Here is a 12,972-nt window from a genome sequence, read left to right on the forward strand (position 1 = left end):
TCTTCAGAGCCCTGGCGTTGCTGGGAAGGGCCGTTCCCAGTCCCGGGGTGCCGCTGCTGTAACGGCCGGGGTTGTGCARGGCACGGTTCAGGGCGCAGGGGAGCGCGGTGGGGGTGGAAGCAGCCCTTCAGGCCGCCCCTGCCCCACTGCTCACACCCAGGTCTGGGCTGCCTCTGCAGTTGCATCAGTACTGCAGTTCGTTTTGCCGCACAGTTAACTGACCAGGTTAAAAATAATCACTCTTGCTTCTTCTCTGGACTTATTTTTAATGCCCGTCAGTCCCCCGGTCTGGTTCTGTGTGGAGCAGCACAGCTGAGGAGAGTGTGCCTTCGCCGCTTAGTTTGGCGGTGCTGCTGAAGTAAATGCTGATCAGCTTGTGGTATCCACACCGGGACCACGGTAGCGATCAGAGCTCTGAATCCCAGTCTGGCATAAATACCATCCTGAAACCTCCGTTAGACATCAACACCCCCAAGAAGGGGYGCGCTCCCCTCTCTGGCATTTCCTACCGGCTGCTTTGGACAGCCCTTGCACGACACGTTGGCTGTTCCAGTTTTGACTCTGAAAACCTGAGCTCTCCCCAGGCCATTACGTAAGGAGCTTACATGTCTAAGCTGCAGCGGCTCGGGGCTGGCTGCCTGGGCCCTGGATCCCGCACCGCGAGRCGGCGGCACGCTGTGGTTTGAAGACAGGCCAGGGCAGGCAGGCGAACAGCTGCTCAGTTCTCCTGGAAAAAAAAAAGAAAAAAAAAAAGGGCAGTTCTGAGCATAAAGTTGAATGTTGTTTAAACATGGGCGTATAAAGCCGTATGTCAAATTCTGAGGATTGTACTCTGTGGCTTAAATTAATAAATCCTRGTGAAGTCATATTTTAAGCACCTAAGCCCCTTTATGGATCTGGGCCTAAGTCAGAGTCACAGAGCAGGAACTTGACTCAAATCACTCAAATCACAGCCCAAGTCTTCAGGGACAGAATTAACATTTTTYCAGACTGAAAAACAATGAACATTCTTAACTAATCCTTAATTATATTAATACATATGTACCTCAAGTATAGTGATGATAAACTTTACTCTAAATAAACTCTAAAAAGGCCCTTCCTTGCCTCACTGTGCACTTGCTTGTTTCTAAAGTTTGGTTCTTCAGACTAGAAATAATCATTTTAGCAGGCCAAAGGCTTTTTCTTCATCATAATAAAGTTTAAATCCTTCATAATTTTTCATCTTTTTTATGTCTTTTGAGGACATTCATTGCTGCCTATCATAGCATAGGAATTGGAGGCAATTCCTCCAAGGGAAAGTTGCTTCCCTCCTCCTGCCTGAATCTACCTGATCATCCATCAGTGACTATGGTTCCCTTTGTATCTTCATGTAAGGTAAGAAAATGAAGTAACAACTGGACTATGAAGATGATTCCACAAAGAAGCACACAAACACCAAGTAAAACTTGAAGAARTCACTTAGGTCATCATGTGCACTGCCCCATAAACTTCAGGTTTTCCTTTCCTTCCAAGGTCTTGAGAATAAAAGCTCAATAATACTAGACTTCTGTTCACACTCAGGCTGCAAATAAGGATATGAAGTACTTTGGTCTATAAAATATCTCCTGTTAGTCATGGAGAGAGAACAAATATCCTTTTAAAAMTGTTAACTTTACTGATAGTTTTTGATATAGTCAGTCATGAAATGCTCCTGACTCACCCCTCTGATTTTCTTAAATTGGGGCAAATACGATTTCGTTAAAGTGATCTCACCAGATCCCTAGCAAATCCAGCCTGCCTTAACATATACTTTTTCTCTGTTTCTCTTCTGCTTTCAACAGTAATTATCATGCTTTCGTTGTTCTCAGAGCACTTTGCTGTCTTTCCAGTGATTAGTCTCAAACTGAAYGTCTGCCATCTACACTTTACATTCACTTCTCTTGCAGATGCTCTCAGCTATCATGTTGTTTTCTTAAATATTGAAGAGTTATGATGTCTCAATTCAGTGTTTACTTTTTCTTTTATCAGAACTGGCAGTTCCCCTGTCTTGCCTTTTACTTTAAAACCTTGGAGATATCTAAGCTATTATACATATTCTCTTCATATTCCATATTGCACCGCCTCTTATACCTACCTTGCTAAAATGCCTTTCTCAGTTTTGTTTATTAAATCCTCATTCATCACTATAGTTCTCTTTTCTGGCTACCTCACTTGCTTCTTACTTAGTGTGTGCTTGTTTCTCACTGCTCTGATCATKTAGCAATCTTGAATCTTGTACTTGTTCTCCTCCTTTTCATATGAAACTTGAATCCCTTGCTGTTAAATAGCACAACAGTCCTAACGGTGGCTCAATCCATGGTTCAACACCTCCCTGTCTTCAATTTCGTTTCCACTTCTCTGTCTTTTTAGCATGGTCCTTGCACTATTCAAATTACCTCCAAATCCTCAGGACCTTGAATCTTGAAGACCTTCAAGTTTATTTGATCCAATCCCAAAGTCTGTAGGATTTTGTTAGGCTAAGGCCCCAATTCTACAAGCATTCTGCTTACACTTAGCTGTATTCATTAACATAACCTCGCTGTTTTGCAGGATACCATTTAACATGTAATAATATGTAGGTTCAGGCACTCAGTAAGGAACYTATTATTCTGGTCCACAGTACAGACAATATCATCACTGTTTTATTATCAATTCTACTTTCTGAAATGTTCATTTTATCACTCATAACTAATGGGTGTGTTGCAGTTCACACAGCGTAAATTGTTTACTTTCTTTTGTAATATTTTATTCTAAGATTTTGAAATATTGTTCTCTCATTTCATAAATTTTTAAATTTTGTAACTGTCACTCATATTTCCTTTTCTTACACCTCCTTCTCTGATGCCAATACTTGCTGACCTTCTTCTTTATTTTATAATGTARAAGAAATATGATAGTCAAGGTCCTAATTATAATTACTACAGGATAATGTTTGTAGCTGTTGCTGGTGTTGCTTATCTGTCCACAAGCTGTGCAACAGCTGAACACTGCAAAGACAGTAATGCCTTGTCTACATTAAAAAAAAATCAACTGATTTTATTGTGGAGGGTAGAAAGAGGATTTCGACCTGGAAGATTCAGCAGTTGAGACAGCTGTTTCTTTGACAGCTGATGGCTGTCATACTAGTTTCCTTTAAGAAAATTTAAGGCAGCTCTATAGATGGAAGCCATAATGTACAGTAAGGACAAGACCTTAAACTAATGGGGAACAGACATGTGAACATAGTGCTTCAGTTCAGGCAGAATAACCAGCTGAAACAGATTTCCATTCCAGAAAGGCCAAAGGCTATCATAGCAAGGGATGACACCCTGGGGGCTGAGAAAGGGTATCTTAGAAAAGGATATTCTACAATTGATGGAAATCAGTTTTGTGACTTATAGGGTACAATGGCAGGCTTACCATTTTACAAATGCCAGCCTCTATTAACAACAGCTGCACAATGACCTACTTATGAAAAAGACAAGTGAAAATTCCATTTTAGAAGACAGCTGCCTAGAAATTAATATTTCCAAATGAATGTGTGAGGCCTAAATAGTACTGCCTCAGGCACTTGTGCCATAAATGTTAAGTGGGACGTTTAACAGATAATCTCTATGATTAATTTATCAGAAAGAACCAAGAGGCTAATTTCTCCTAATTAAAATTTTCTGGCATGATGGAAATTTTTCATATATAATTCCAGGATTTTAAATCCATTGTACTAACTTACTTTATTACATGAAAGCAAACAAAACTACAGTCTTGAATTCTGCTTCTGTTTCCCAGCAATGGAATAAAATATTTGAATAGCAGCAGACAAAGGAGTAGAATGGATTCTTTTGAGGACTGATAATAAGAAATGAGACCAAATTTTCAAATCAGATCACGTTTCAAGTATGAAAAAGGAATTATATTTGCAGAGCACTCCACAGCTATCAGCATTTGTTTTAAGCAGTGGGAGAAACCTGGTCCCACACTCACTACAGCAATTTAGGTGGGACAGGGCTCATTGATACTTGCAAAGAAAATTGTACTTTTTATGAGATTGGAGCGGGTTTCAGAAAATGAGCACACTTAACAGTCTGAGATCAGGACTTATGTTAATGTACTAATTCTCAAATACTTGAGCAATCAGCTACACCTGCACTTTTAGGAGTTTCTACTGAGCGCCCTGAATTTAAGATGGCAAAGGTTTGCAGAGAGAGCTCATCTTTTTGCTCAGATGGCAATAGTCAGATACATAGTCTTCTTCMAGTCTGGCACAAAAAAGAGCAAACTTCAAGGTAGGTACAAGGAGGAAACAATTGCTCTGAGTTTAACCAGGTTAATCACTTAATCTGAGAAAAAAAAAGTTACTGACATCTGCAACAGTGGAGRAAACTAGCAAGAGGAGAAATACTATGGTTCTCTGCCATACAAAACTGAGAAATGCAGTTATCCATTTCCTTTGGGATATGAGCTAGTGTGTATGTGGAAGATTTCAGCATGTTGTAAAATCAGTGTTTCCATTATCTATTTTTAATCTCCAGTAATTTTTGTTCCTTGGCTTGCCTTTTCAGAATGCTTTTTAAGTGTGCTTTAACGGTCAAGACAGAGATCACAGATGATGATTACTTTGTTTACTGTCATTGCTGAGCGTACTGTCCTTTATCACTTGTCTGTAGGAATTCATTCATGTGTAGTAATCGTCTTGTTGTAGTAATTGTATGGTTCACATAGCTCTCATTAGGACTTTTGGTCCACTGGATAAAACATACCATTCTGGAATGTGCATATTGAGGAACAATGGATTTTGATGGCTCTTGTGCAGAGGTATCAGATTTTTAATTCACTATATAGATGCTTAACAACTCTGAAACTCTGGCTGCAGAGCATCTCAGCTTGGCAGTGCTAAGAAAGCAAGCCTTTACACAGTTCTCTGAGGATCTTGAGCCCTACCTTCTATACTAAAGAGTATTGCCATTGATTAGGTTCATGATATGCAAACCCTTGGCTAGAAAGAACTGTGCTTTAAGCATGCTTTTTATCTGTCTCAGGTTATACAGGTTTTAAGATGAGAAAGATTTTATAACTCAGAAATTTTGCAGATTCCACTCCTTTCTCTTTCCCCCTTTGTGMAGGTGGGGGAGAAGGAATTCTCACATATTCCTGTTGGAGTGTGCCAGGTCTTCACAGCCTTTATCCCAGGGAGTAGCTTCAATGATGGAAGAAAGTTCAAACAATTTGGCCCAGAAGTGAAAGCCAGGGACAAGCTGCAGCCTCCTGTCACGCCAAAGCAGTTCTCCAGCAATGCAGCAGCACAGGGCAAACTGCCTGGCTCTCTAGGACACGCCAGTGAAACACGGCCTCTCAGGAGTGGAAAACTGTAATACTCAACAGCAAGCCTGTGTGACAGTTCATCATTAAACAGTAGTTATTTTTAAGGTAGTTCTACTGCAACATCGCTAATCAGTTACCAACAGATGGCAGCACTGCACTGATTATTTTATATTCCTATTAAGTACTACAGAATTCTCTTAGTGCTTATCAGGTAATTGCAAAATGCTTACTGCATTGTTTTAAACTGCTTTCATGACACCAGACAAACTATACAATCTTGCAGAGAAACAATACGAACATCACTTGCTCTGATGATTAAACTTAAGGACAGGCTTTTGAATGCCATTAGTGGTGGCTCATCTCTTTTCTCACTGAAGATAATGGGAAATTCACTAGTTTCACAGAGGTTCCTGTTACCAATAGTTTTGAAAAAATCTCACCCTTAAAACAGAGAGATGTGTCCAGAGCACTAARTCACAAATTTTCATAAATGAAAACTCAACTTTCAAAAATTTAAAAATACATTTTAAAAAAATAAAACATATTTTTTCCACCTAAGAAATAATTATTTGGGCCAAACACAGACATCTTAGGAACACAAAYTGTACTTGGGGAAAAAATGCAATTTCCAATTTGGAGAATGGCAAATGCAGTATAAATAGTATGGCGAAAGGGGAATTAGAAACCAGCAGGTTTTCTCTTTCACCTAGCAATGTGGTTAAAAAAGTTATTACAAACAGAATAAGAAAAATGATGTTTRGAATGGTATTAATGGCAGAATGTTGATTTAACCAGAACAAATTCTTCCATGGAGGAACTTATCTTACTAATCTTTTAGGATTTCTTGAAAGAAAAAGTAGTGACTATAGAGGAACTGTTTGACCTTATTTAACAACTACCAGAAATTTTCATGAGGTCTCCCACAAAAAGCTGCAACAAAAACTAAATAAGAATTTCTCTTGGCAGCACTGCAGATCCTGCCTAATCCTCTATTATCTTAGTATAATTGTGGAGAAATTTATTTTCCATTAGAGAGGAAAAGTATTGTGACAGATACAAAATTGGTTGAGAATGGGATCAAATGCTTTTTTTTCATTTTGGTAAGGAGTTAGCAGCAGTGTGCTTCAAGATTTTCTACTACGTAAAATAACAGTTCTCTGTAATTTAATGTATTTATTACTGATCTAGAAAAAAAAGCAAAGATCTAAAAAGCAAGCAGCAAAATCTGTAGATGACAGGTTATTTATATTATGGTTAGAGGGACTACAAAGAACTTCAAAAGATCTAATTAAATAAAATCACATCAGCAGACTGATGGCAAACACCTCACTTCTGATAACTACGAAATACTGTGCTTTTGAAGGGGAAATAATTTATTTATATGATTCATAGCATTCTTTAAAAATTGTATCAGCTTAGAAAAGGGATTTGGGCCATGTTTAGGGGTGATCACCAAGAGCAAACAAAATGTTGTGATGTATAAGAAAAGTAAAAATGAAAAAGTTGTAGAATGATAGAGAAATCAATATGTATAGCTTCCTCTGGAAGAAAGCGTAACAGTATGGGCTGCCAAGGCCTTCAAAAAAGGATGCTGCTGAGATTGATGGAATTAAAAGAAGGGAGAGGAGAATAACCCTGGCCTAGGAAATGGCAAATTAAAAAGATGTTTTGGTTTTTATCATGAAATGAAACAGGACTGAAAGGCCTGTGATAAAAATGAGTAAAAATATGACTATTACAAAAAAGGTAGACTTTTAACTTCTTTTCCCACTGTCTTGTAGCAGAAAAACAAGAGTAAATTTTGTCTGAGATTCAATAATAATAAAATAACAGACGTACAATTATATGATGAAACTCATTTTTAAGGGAAATCATTGAGACATCACTGTCACAAGATTCAAAAAGAGATTCAGTGGTGAAATGGTCATCAGCAATACTCAGAATAGCAATTACTTACAGCAAAAAAGATTATGACAAGCATATGAATATGCCATGCTTCAGGGTTTAACAGTCAAAATATATTTAAGATCAGCCTGGTATCTAATATGGACACTGGATTATTCAGTATCTGTGGGCCCTTTCTATACCTTCCTCCAATTCATCTGCTGCTAGCTTCTGATGGAAACAAGGCAATAAGCTAGATGTATAGTAGCTGGGAAATTTCTGCACTGCACAGAACTTCTATAGTGAGTCATATTTTGAAGTGATCATATTATTTAATTATACTGAACTCTAAAAATAGATTTCAGCAAACCTGTTCAGAGATATATTTCTATAAGCCTAACAGTGTTTTTCTAATTTGCACATTATTTAGTCTAGTTATAGTGGTTAGTATAAGTTCTGAAAAAATATACTTAATTGGTACAAACATTTACCTTCYTACAAGAACAGTCAACATTCCCTCTGTTCCTTCCTTGAATATGCAGCTGCTTCAAATCCCTTAGATCAGTGGGTGGCTTCAGAGCTGTGTTTGGGCGCTCAGGTGTCCAGCGCAAAGCTTCAGGCTACATTAACAACCTGTTTTGGATGTGACTGAAGTTGTTCACAATCTCTCCCACTATTCYTCCTTTTCTTTATGGGCTAACCTGATGGAAAATCTATGGAGATGACCACCTTGTAAGCAGTTTATCTCTATAAATACCTAGTATGGAACACACATAGAAAGAACCCCAATCTCATCTTCTCTGAAGAACATAATCTTTCCACACTTCACTTATCAACCCACAAAATGACTGTAATGCTAACACTTTACAGGAATGATAACTAGTTAATTAACATTTCTTAGAGTCCTGAAATCTCAGATTAATGGTGCTCTCGAGTATAAAGACTTAATATTATTTCATTGAACATTTGTCATTTAAAAAGCCCTACGCCTAAAGCTTGAATCAAACTCTAAGATGAGAGCAATTTCCTTTTCTGTCACACTTGGGTCYCTTTTCTACCCTGAAGATGCATACACAGTTAAACTATATATTGTATCGAAGGGAGCACAAGTAGCTTCCTTTATAAGATTGTGAGTACCAAACCCAATAGTAAAATCCTACTCTGAAAAGAGCTGTATAGTTGTTTAAAGAATTATTTTTAGAAGATAAGTTTTCCTGAATTTACAAACTGTGACACTGTACAGCTTTTATTAGCAGATAGGACAATCTCCCCTTCAGTCAACTATCATTATGTTAAAGCTGCCAAGTCACAGTGTCTCTAAAATAGCTTAATTTTAACAAAGACTATTATTTTTAAATATATAAAACAAGTACTGGCTACCAGATTTGCATCTGCTTCTGTAGCATAGGAATAAAYTCACTTTGGGTACGATTCCTGTATAGGCAATGGATTTTTACAAGGCAGGAAATAAATTTAAAAACTTCCATTACCTTATATCAAATACAACAGAAACCAAGGATATTCCTTTGAATAATGAGCAAAGAACCTTAAGTATTCAGTGATGTCCACTGCTATAGAAATCAGACCTTTAATGCTTGTCAAGAACACTTACTCAAATAGCACAAAATCACTTCAGATGTACATTGTGACTTGAGGCTAAAATTTCCTAGTCTTGGCAATTGTGCCATGAACATTAATGTAGAAACACAACTGAAAATTTTAAGATGCCAATGACTGCAATGACAATAAAATCAGGACCTATGTAATATGTATTTTCAAGCTGCAGATGACACTACAGAGCATCAGACTGGACTTGGACTCTAGTTTACCATCCACGCAAAAATATTTCTCTTTTCCAGAAAGTAATACAGAACCTATTTCATAAAGATGATACATGTTTCCACAACCACAGAAGATTGTTATTCAGGCTGAATTAGTTCCCTCATCTGCTTAGCATATAGCATCAAGAACAYTACTGCATGTACAACACAGGGAGCAGCAATGTGTAAGGCAAAGAGTCCCTTTCAAAAGCAGCAGAGATTTATGCTGGATCAAAAAGACTACATAATAGTGGCCTCCAATCATAGAGATTCCAGTAGCACCCCACAGTATTTTTTCTTATTGCTTATTCTGAGGTGTAACAGTAAGATTGCTGCTCTCCTAAAAAGAGGCAGAAGCAAATTCTCAGAATATGTTCTTTAAAATATACTTACTACTTCATAAGTTAATAATTAATGCACTGCAGAACATATGTGTCGGAGGGTTAGGACTTCCGCAAAATCAAATTGAAGGTGACTAACAGGCTATTTTGGTTACTTGCATGTTAATTCAAAGTTCTAGCAAATTCTCTATGCATGATTTTTAGATTGTCAGAACAGTCCCTAATGGGAAGCAAAGGCAGCTTTAAAGTACCAATCACATGTAGTAATTCTTGGCAGCTGACCCACTAAAGCAGAGTTCTGAGACTTGTACTTTTCACTGCTTTCATTCCTGCTACTAGTTTCCTTCCTCACYTCTCAGTGGGGCTCCTGGTGGGAATGTAACACGCACCACTGGAGTAAGAAGTGATGTGCCAGCCGCCTTCTGCTACAAAGCAGCCTAAAAATAAAGCTCAACTGGACAATGCCATTTGGTGTACAACAGCTCATGTTCTAGTAATGTAAAMCAGACAGTCAGCAAAGATAAATGATTGTTCAGCAACATGCCAAACAAATCTCAGGTTCTTAGAAACCAAGTTTATAAATGAGTATCAAAGGGATTTTTTTTCCCTCAAGATTTATCATCCTTGCAATTTAATTAATTTGCATCAGCAAAATCGTAACAAGAATGTCTTATCAAAATTTTGTTTAAAATGACTTACTAATATTGTAAGAAATTAGCCCATCTTGCAACTCATTTCAGTTCAAGGAAATTCTCTGGTAATTTAGATGTTGTTTTAGAAGATGTCTACTCATCAAGCTGACATTTTTCCTGTGTGCATATAAGAAGAGCCTAATTCTTTGGCCCATATTTCTTTTAAATCCCCATTCTGTAAAGTGAATCTTTGCAAAACTCATTTGCATGCTGATGTTGTCCTTTCTCCAGATTCGTTTCGAAACACCTTTTTTTTCTTTTCTTTTCTTTTTTTTTTTTTTTTTTTTTTTTTTAATTTAATAGAATATGGTCATACAGAATACACAAATGATTATAATGCAAATAATTGCAGGCTATTAAATTGCAGATACTCTTTGCATTTCATACTTCATGCTACCATACAATTTTACAGGGCTAAAGCGCTACAAACCTTTGCATTTTGAGGTTTTCAAATTCCTGTGGAATCAGAAGTTTGAAGATATTTACAAACACAATTCTTAATTCATAAATTGTTGACCTTGAAACAAATCTCAAATCCATTTAATGCAAAATGGGAGTAGAACTAAACACAGCAYGGAACCATATTAATTGCCCAGCAATAGTGTTTGTTATATAATTTCAGGTTCTGGTCTTTCAATGAGATCTATGCGTAAATGGATCTCATTGCAAGATCAGCACCATGGCTTTTAAAATCACTAATTAAAAGCATGACTGAGGCCAATAGGCTTTAGATATATTTGTTCTTGCTACTGTATTTATGCCTGAGACTCCCAAAATTAGATTTATACCATTTTACATCTGGAGAAGTGTGCATTATAGAGACTTCTGCTTACGTATTTCCAGAAAAGCAATTACACACAGGGAAAAAGGAGACTGAACTTCATTCTTACTATGCATTGTGCTGTTCTGCCAGTACTCAAAAACATTCTGCTAMGTGCTCAAAAACCTTGAGGGAGAGACCAAAAGTATTATGAGTTTGACTGATATTTTCTTAGAAAATGACTGTTCCTTTTGAGGTTAAGCAAAACATCAAATTGCATGGGACCTGTAATCAGAAGGCCAGAATTAGCAGCTCTTATGTCTGTCAATATGTTATTTGCTCTGTGAAAGGAGGAAAACAATTCCTGTCAGGGACAAATAAGTCTGTTCCCCAAATCCTACTTTTCTGGAAGCATTACTGAGGTTATCTGTGTGCACAGTCAAGAGTTTGTTAGTTGGCACAGGGGTCAAGTTCACATGTTTGTAGGCAGTTATTCCAAGAAGTAGCAAATCATATTCTTCAGCAACTATACATATCATTTGTTCTCTAGAAGCAATACTCAGCAGATTCAGGGCTAGAAGTATATGTTACACATTTGAATTTAAGAGCACAAGAACAGAAGTTTTTCATCACTTTATGATTATCTGGTTCACTCTCTGTGGCAAGAGAAAATTGTCTCCAGGGTTGTATAAAAGAGCAAATATTTAGACCTGCACTGTCTCCCCAACTCTCAACTATTTATTTTTATTTTTATTATTTATTATTTTTAATAAGGCTATTTATAAGCCTCTGCTATTGTGGTTTATTTACCATCTTCTTCTATTTGTAGCCTTTGATATGCTGAAAACTAAGATAAACATGACAAATCAACTCTGTGTACTTATCTCATGTACATCTTTATAACAGCATATCATTCATCTATCTCTCAGAGTATCTATGGTAACAAATAAATATAGAAAAATCCATGTGTATACCTATGTGTGTATGTATGAGTTTCTTGACATATTTTAAAGTTGTCTTTGAGATGGATAAAAAAAAAAACTGATGACAGCTAACATTAGTAAAAATAAAAAATRACAGCCGTATTGTTTTGTATTAATTTACTTCATATGGAGGCAGCACGTATTTACTTTTTTTGTAGTATGCTAAAAATAAGCTAATTTATTGTGATAAATTCACAGCAGGTTCCCTTACTAATTAGTCTTTTCATTACTTATATGAATATGCATTTCAGTCTCTTTCATTTCCTTATTCTTTCATACTAAAATGAATGTTTATCAACTACATCACCATTTCTGAAATGTTCTCTGATTAAAAAGGAAAAAGAAGTATACTCTGTATCCTATTCATTGTCTTCTCATCTTCCAACTCTTGGAATTACAAAGGTCCTTGAGATGTACACAGTGTTTTGACAGTTGATTCTAATATCAAATTTTAACTTTAAAAGATCTATATTATATCAGTTCCTCCTTCTCATTCTTGGAATTCCTGAAGAAATGTAACAGATGTAAAATCCAACAATAGAAATGAACTAATGCATAGCATATATATGGCCTACATACTGTTTTACTACTCCCTTATCTTTTATTAACAGTTGGTTTGATGCTATGTGCCTAAAGGAATCTAAAGTATACGCATTTGGGCTATAGTATCTTGATCTGCCAGTGTGAAATTCAAAAAATTCACCTATGGGTTGTGTTTATTTCTTCCTTTGAATTATTTAACAATGCACACAGAAAGCTGAAAACCTTTTTTCCCTCACACCTTAGGTGTCAGCTGCCACCATAGAGCTGTTGTCTCACGGTCCCTAGTGCTGGCAGATGGGACTGCTTACACAAGAGTCACAAACTTGCATATGTGCAACTCTTGCGGGCCTGATGTTTTGTTTCCTGCCTTTTAGGCCAGCAAGAAATGTAATCTGAAAGTCTGATACAGACTTGGTAGCTTTTTATACCTGCTTTTACAATTGTACACTTGACTACCTGCCATGAAAAAGAGCTYGGAACCACAATTATCAAATTCCACATATAGTAATGACAGATGAATTAGGACCTTTGGAGCCAAACCACAGTAGAGAGGTTTGCATGTGCCTGCTGAAATAATTAAGACATAGTAATTGAGACACGAGAGGCAGAGAACACCTTTAACCAGCCCTCCCA

At 36.9% G+C, this 12,972-nt stretch overlaps 1 long non-coding RNA gene across 5 annotated transcripts in view; it reads right to left on the reverse strand.

Annotated features, from left to right (window-relative positions):
- Window positions 1–256: 256 nt before the first annotated feature.
- Window positions 257–12,972, reverse strand: part of LOC146596463 (uncharacterized) — a 21,097-nt gene continuing 8,381 nt past the window's right edge. For all 5 annotated transcript variants that reach the window (XR_014895707.1, XR_014895708.1, XR_014895704.1 and 2 more), the window contains one exon: window positions 257–727. This is a non-coding gene — a long non-coding RNA (uncharacterized LOC146596463). The remainder of the gene's footprint in view (window positions 728–12,972) is intronic.

The sequence above is a fragment of the Rhea americana genome, unplaced genomic scaffold, assembly GCF_003343005.1.
Source record: "Rhea americana isolate MKP2758 unplaced genomic scaffold, rheAme1 scaffold_20, whole genome shotgun sequence".
Taxonomy (NCBI): domain Eukaryota; kingdom Metazoa; phylum Chordata; class Aves; order Rheiformes; family Rheidae; genus Rhea; species Rhea americana.